Here is a 7,500-nt window from a genome sequence, read left to right as displayed (position 1 = left end):
GTGCAAATTCCACAGCAAAAGTATAAATGGCTCCAGAGGTGGAAAAAGTACACACTTTCTTTAAAGTACGGATCATTTTGTTTTAAGTAAAGAAGTTTGGGCCCTGACATGTACTTAAGTAAAAAGTAGCCATTACTGCAAACTGTTTTAGTGTCACGCTGGTAACTGAACCTCACATCATTAATATTAGAGCTGTCAATCCATTCAAATATATAATCGCATGCTTGTCGTTAGTTAACTCGTGATTAATTGCAACTTAATCACATTTTTATCTGTTCTATAAAATGCTCCTTAAATAAATACTTTTCATCGTATAACATTATATCAGAAATATGGAGGTCCGTTGTGCTGTTTGTGTTTATCCACTACGAGAATGTTGCCCTGTAAAGGACCTTCCTGTTACAATAGAAATACACTTGAACAGGTGAGTTACTACAGGCTTGTGATTTGCAGCTGAAACTTCAATCTGGCCTGCTGTTACACACAATGTCTCAATGCCTTCTGACCAATCAGAATCGAGAATAGTAGCGCTGGCCAATAGTTAAAAACTCTGGCGTATCTTCACTCAACGTCCTCTTCTTCACTCCGACGCGGTCGCTATGAACTGCCTCGGCGTGAAAACATAACCGTCAGAACAGAAAGAGCGTACAGGTTGTCGTGGAAACGGGTATCGATACGATAATTAGCCAGGCTTGAACGTTCATTTTCATCCAGAAAGAGTGTAAACGCATCGCTTGGACGCTCTTGGAAAACTTTCTGAAAGTTAATATCACACACACTAATGAACGCGTGTAATACCTTGTCATTACGCTGCCGTATTCCATAAATTGCCGACCTTCCCGTCAGTGTGTAGGTCTGACCTCGTCGTATTAGCGCCGCTCCCAATCACACGCCAGCTGATTGAATAAATATCAGCATCTTGAAGGGAAAAAAAGCGAAAAAGCCTTGCTGAAGTTGGTCTTGTTTATAGGTTTGGGTCTGGGCTTCTTTCCTGCCTACAGGATATAAGACTCGAGCTCCGATCCGTAAAGTACAGGGTGGCACAGCCAAACGGGAAATTCTGGAATGAGGAGTGTTTGAACCTGGGATGTCGGAGATTGTTTGGAACCAGCCCGAGATCGTTTGGAACCCCTTGTCATTAGTTATAATGGAGCAGTGGAGTGGAGCGCAAGGACCGTCGTCTCGTATAAGTGTGACAGCAACTAACTATTATTTTGATGATTAATTAATCTGACAACCCCGAAATGATTCAAAGTTAAATGTCTCCACATCGATTGTGTTGATGGTTTTCTTTGTTAGTAAAATCTTTTTTATTGTTGCTAATAGATTATGTGCATCGCCGCCATACACATCCCTGTCTATGAGCCGTTTCTGACGTCTCAGAAGAACTGCATTGAATATAAAGACGTGATTTGGTATGACAGCTTCTGACCAATCAGAGGCGCGAATTCAGCTGCATATTTAATCAATACATTGTTTGAACTTTATTTATAATTTTTTTTTTCATTGTTGCTTTGGTATTCTCGAGGAGGCAGAGTGTTGAGGCAGCAGTCCGGGCGCGGTTCAGGCTGCTCGGGTCAGCGTTTTCTCTCCGAGACGGGAGACATGGCGAATACTAAACACCTGGCCTTCTGCAAGGAGGTCACATGATCGTGACACAGGGCCAGAGCGTCTCTCTCTCTCTCTCTCTCTCTCTCTCTCTCTCTCTCTCTCTCTCTCAGTCTTCCTTTCTGTCCATCTGTCTCTTTTTTTCTTCCTTTGTCTATCTCTTTCTCTCTGTCTGTCTGTCTCTTTCAGTCTGTCTCTTTTTTTCTCTCTCTCTGTCTTTTTTCTTTCTCTGTGTGTCTGTCTGTCTCTCTCTGTCTGTTTCTTTCTCTTTATGTCTGTCTGTCATTTTATTTGTCTGTATGTGACTCTGCATCTGTCTGTCACTCTGTGTCTGTCTGTCTCTCTGTTAGTCTGTCTGCCTTCTCTCTCCCTTTCTCTGTCTGTCTGTCTCTCTCTCTTTCTCTCGGTTGCTTCTGTCTGTCTGTCTTTCTTTTTCTCCTTCTCTCTGTTGCTTTTGTCTGTCTCTCCCTCTCCTGCATGTTCTTTCTTTCTTTCTTTCTTTCTTTCTTTCTTTCTTTCTTTCTTTCTTTCTTTCTTTCTTTCTTTCTTTTTGCTCGTTTGCTTTAATTTAATTTAATTTAATTTAATTTAATTTAATTTAATTTAATTTAATTTAATTTAATTTAATTTAATTTAATTTAATTTAATTTTATTTAATTTTATTTAATTTGTTGCCTTGACATGAATCTCACTCCCGGCCTGATTATCGACCGATCGCTCACTTTCTCTGCACACATTCCCACCATGAGGCTGTTGAATTCCTCCTTCTGATTGGTCAGAAGGTTATGATCTGAAGTCTTGATAACATCACGTGTGCTATTCTAATCACATCAGGTTACCATAATAACATTGTAATTACATGCGTTTCCATGGTAATAACACATATTGGAAAAGGGATTTTAATTACATCATAATGGTATAATGGTTGCTATTTGAGAAAAAAATGCTAAATGTGACTGTGGTAAAGTTTCCGGAAGCCATCAGTAAAGAGAGAGAAAAACAGGCTGCTGATGGAACGATTGGTTATCAGGAGGTATCAAAAGGTTTCTTATCTATCACCTCTTCTCTCAGCCTGGCTTCCACTACTATTTCCCATAACTTCATTGTGTGAATAGCACACGATATTGTCATGTGTTATTCCTTACGTATTATTCTACACAATGCATCACAGGTACATCACAAATGGACTCTCATCTTCTAACCATGGACCAAAACATAAAGCATTATGGCATCTTTTCAGTATAATTACCCACAAATCCATCGCAATTCCAAGTGGGCTGTTTGAAATTTCCAAACGATTTCACGCCCAGATGGTGAGTAAAACATTTAGTTTGGTAATTGCAGGATTATTGACTTCTTTGTGGACCGCCAACGAACATTTAGAAATCTGGAGAGAGCCTGGGCGGAGCTGATTATTCACCGCTATTAATAGCAACAGATTTCCTCGCCATATGTTTAACGCGAGTGCTATTAGAAATCCTCCAACCAAACTTGTTATAAGAATTTAGCGCTGGCTCACGTCCCCAGCCTTCATTACTGAGAAGACACATGCGATTGTCCGAAAGCCGTTCATATAACATGATCCAACTGTATTATTATGGCGTCTGTAGCAGCCATGTGTGTGTGTAAGCCATATGGGTTGCTGGGATTTAGAATCGTCCATGCATCTGACACTAAGGAAAGCACACATAATGACACATATATGGTCAAAAGTTTGTGGACACCTGATTGGTGCTTTCTGAACATCCCGTTCCACATTTAGTTCCCATTTGCTGTTATAATAACCTCCATTCTCCAGGGAAGATGTTCCACTAGGTTTTGTGGAGATTTGTATTAGATTCATTCAGCCACAAGGGTGTTAGGAAAGTCAGGTACTGCACTGATGGAGATGAGGTGAGGAGGCCTGAGGTGCAGTCAATGGAGTGCAGTTCATCCCAAATGCTGTTCAATAGGGTTGGAGCTCTACAGCAGGAGACCTTTCATTCCAACGCATAGAAAGCAGATCTTCATGGAGATGGCATTGTGCACAGGGGTACTGCCATGCTGGAACATGTTTGGGTCTGAAATAAAGGGAAAATCTTATGCGACTGCATCCGATATAATTGTCTGCCTCCAATTTTGTGATAACAGTTTGGGGAAGAACCTCACATGGCTGGAAGAGTCTCGATACTTTTGCCCATGTGGTGTATATAAACATATCAATGAATCAGTTTATAGAAATCTTTAATGTTAAAGTAAGTAATTAATCATAGTTTTATCCATTTATAGTTACAATAGTTTCATGTTATAGAGTGCTAACCGTAAAGGTGGTACAGTAGGTAGGAGGTGGTAGCTCAGTGGTCACTGACCTTCCCAACACTTTGGATTGGAAGGTGATCAGTTCAAATTCCATCAAGTTGTAGGGCCCTTGAGAAAGGCCCTTAACCCTCAACTGCTCGGTGGAAAGTCGCTTTGGATAAGTGCGATTGCTAAATGCTGTAAATGTAAATGTGAACACTATAGTGGGAGCTGCTGTTACAGAATGCTCATAAACACCAATATTCTAATCGATCAGAATCCTGAATTAACGAGACTCGTTCGGGATCTACAGCCGGATTTGTGGTGATCACTTAATGATCTCAAAAATCAAAAGTATGTCATGAAACGGAATTGTGAAATTTACACTGATTGATATCTGACACCAGAATAATTATTAATCCTATTTAATTTCTGCATTTTGTTTTTCTCTGTGTGTACGTTTGGATGAAGGCCCTTCCTTTCGACAGCTCTGGTTGCTCTGCTCAGCTCTCCTCGGGTCTCCTCAGCTTTCCTGGGCAAACTCGGCCCCGATGTGTGTGTTTGCTCAAGAAAACAGCGAGCGGCAAAAAAACCATTACAATTGAGAAAGAGCCAAATGCCAAAGGATTACAGCTCTGCTGAGCCCTGGAGAAGACTGGCAGTGGAGAGGATGAAGATGAGGAGGTGGAGGAGGAGGAGGAGGAAGAGGCACGTGGGAGGAACTGAAATGAGGATAAGATGAGAAAGAGAGAAAGAGAGAGACGAGGAAGTGGGGTCATATAGTGCGCTGTCTCCACACGCAGAAACACCTTGTGCTGGGATTTGGCCGATGTTTTCCCAGCACTACGCTGGGATTTTCACCAGAATCGGTGCCATGTGAAACACAAACACATCCAGGAACACCAGCGCTCGCTTGCCAGGGTGAAGGCAAAACTGTTAGATGTTAGCTGTTTGGATTTCACCTTCCGTATTGCTTTAGCTTGTTTAGGCTTCTCTTGCTATGCTGTATAACTGTGACTGTATGTAAAAGGTGAAGCAAAACCAGCAAAAGCATTGCGTTTCAGGATCATTGTACTCATTCAGGTACATGCAGGACACACACTACACAATGATACTCGAGTCTTCCGAGAGTCAGATTGCTGACACGTATATAAGCCCTGCTGAGAGGGGGGTTTGGAGGGGGGATTGATTTTTCTGAAACGTATTGAAATATATATAATAGCAATGTATTTAAAATATGTATTCAATTTCTGTACTGGGATTAGCATCAGGATGCGTGGGAGGTTTTCCCCAGCCGTGCATCTCTCTCGGCTCAGCTTCCTCCATTACAATTCCTGTCGTCAGCTTAGTTGTGGAAAATGGCGGCCGAGGCTGTGAGGAAGACGAGCAGATGGGCGTCAGCGTTCGAGGCACGTGCTCTCAGAGATTAAGATTAAGGCCTCTTTGTTATTAATAGACAGTTTTAATCAGGGTGCCTCCCAGGACGCCTGGTCCCTGTTTCTGGCCGAGATGCAGTGGCGTCCCGATCCGCAGAGGCGCTGCTGAAACAAGCGCTTTAAAGCGTGCCACGTTTTTGCCACACATTACACGCATGAGTGCAGCAGGATCCCACCCACCCCGAGAAAACTGCACCGGCGCTATCGATCAGGATCGCAGCGTGGACGCCGAATGCAGAGGTATTCGCCGGCCGGCCGGAAGCGGTGATGGCATCCGGCAGCATCCACTTTCTCCCCCATCTCTCTCTCGCTTTCTCTCTCTCTCTCTCTCTCTCACTCTCTCTCTCTTTCGGTTGCAGGAAAAGGAAAAACGAGAGCGGATGAATTATTAAGTTGAAAATGATCAATGCCGGGACGTTTTCACATCCGCTGTAATGCACGTCCTCCTATTCAGCCTGGGAGATAAATAGGCACCGGGGGCGGGCTTGACAAAAATTGACAGTGACTTTCCACCTCCCCCCAGTCAGAACCGGTTTGATCCTGATAGCAGGCAGCGTTGCAGCTGGCAATTTCCAGAATAATCTGCAGCTTGGGCTCCCCCCCCTCAAAAATCTATATGCACCTCCCCCACAACCCCCCATGAATCCTCAACTCCCTCTACACCTCCTACACATTACCCCTCCCTCTCTTTTTCATCTTTCACTTTTTTAGATCTCTCTCATTCACTCACATGCTCTCTCTATCTTTCTCATCCACTGCTTACCAAAACATGCAGATGCAATGATAGCTAGCTAGCTAGCTAGCTAGATAGACAGACAGACAGACAGACAGACAGACAGACAGACAGACAGACAGACAGACAGACAGATAGATAGATAGATAGATAGATAGATAGATAGATAGACAGATCGACAGATAGATAGATAGATAGATAGATAGATAGATAGATAGATAGATAGATAGATAGATAGATAGATAGATCGACAGATAGACAGACAAACAGATAGATAGATAGATAGATAGATAGATAGATAGATAGATAGATAGATAGATAGATAGATAGATAGATAGAGGACAGCCAGTCAGACAGACAAATACAATAATTTAAACAACAGTAAAATCATTACTAAATTATTAGTATTATTAAATTCATAAAAACAAAAGTTTAATAAGACCTGTAAAACGAATGCATTAGACATGAAATAACTGGTCTTAAGAGATCATATTGTCTGAATAAATATAATTTGTATATATATTTATATTTATATCCTATATAAATATAGTCTGTAAATTCAGCGACCTGCAGCAGGAACGACATCACGCGAAAGATAAAACTGATTCGCAGGATCGCTGTTCAAACGGTGGCAGGCCACAGATTTCCAGCTCTGCAGTATTCCGGTCATTTCCACGTGATACTTGAGGAACATTTCAGAATGATCAAGCATTAAAAAGCCTTTAGGCTGGGAACAGTTGATTGACGGTTGACCTGGAGCTAGTTTCTTCTTCCATGTGCATTGAGGGAGTCGTGCTCAGTCGTTCTGCTGCAACTCATTACCATGCGTTTTCATGCAGAGGATCGATAGCAAGCGCTCTGAAGACAATCCTGTCATCTTTCAGAGCATCAGCGGTTCTCCATGCGTGCGGGGAGTGTCGGATGTGAATCCGGCTGTATAGGAAGTTTACCTTTTTGAAATGTTTATGAGGTCATAGCTTTGAGCTAATAGCTCTGATCCATAATGCAGGGAAGTGCAGTGTTAATTTTTTTTTCTTCATTAATAAACATGAATAATTGTTCTGGTGAAATTGCTTGGCTTTGATGTGAAACAATGTGGCCTAGAATTTTATGGAAAAAAAAAGCATTACGAGATTATATTAGATTTGTGTGTGTGTGTGTGTGTGTGTGTGTGTGTGTGTGTGTGTCTTTATTGTTTGTACTGTTTCACACAACAAATGCAATTTTCATTCAGTACAAAGACAAGGATGGCTGCAGGAAAAAAGCAAACAAGGCTCTGTCTAATTAAATGGAAGCTCTTTGGGGAGATGGGGGGAATGTAGTGTTAACAACCTTATGCTTGCACTAATCACTGTGGGCTACGCTCGTGACTAATTATAAACTCATATTAAAGCCCCGCTTCATACCACAGGAGAGCCGGAAAAGACTTTGTTTCCTGTCTGATGT

General features: G+C 42.0%; 2 long non-coding RNA genes across 4 annotated transcripts in view; one reads left to right on the top strand and one right to left on the bottom strand.

Annotated features, from left to right (window-relative positions):
• The window catches only part of LOC124403685, an 8,552-nt gene extending 5,156 nt beyond the window's left edge, over window positions 1-3,396 (bottom strand). For both annotated transcript variants that reach the window (XR_006928928.1, XR_006928927.1), the window contains exons 1-2: window positions 2,858-3,396; window positions 799-918 (exon numbers count right to left, since the gene is read on the bottom strand). This is a non-coding gene — a long non-coding RNA (uncharacterized LOC124403685). The remainder of the gene's footprint in view (window positions 1-798; window positions 919-2,857) is intronic.
• LOC124403684 overlaps window positions 1-7,500 on the top strand; it is a 24,038-nt gene that overhangs the window by 8,310 nt on the left and 8,228 nt on the right. The window contains exon 2 of one of the 2 annotated variants that reach the window (XR_006928926.1): window positions 4,357-5,561. This is a non-coding gene — a long non-coding RNA (uncharacterized LOC124403684). Of the gene's footprint in view, window positions 1-3,641; window positions 5,562-7,500 lie in introns of those variants that run through there. The other variant, XR_006928925.1, reaches the window with a different exon arrangement.

This window comes from Silurus meridionalis, chromosome 21 (assembly GCF_014805685.1).
Source record: "Silurus meridionalis isolate SWU-2019-XX chromosome 21, ASM1480568v1, whole genome shotgun sequence".
Classification (NCBI taxonomy): Eukaryota; Metazoa; Chordata; class Actinopteri; order Siluriformes; family Siluridae; genus Silurus; species Silurus meridionalis.
Note: the sequence above shows the minus strand (reverse complement) of the source record. Positions and strands in the feature narration are given on the sequence as shown.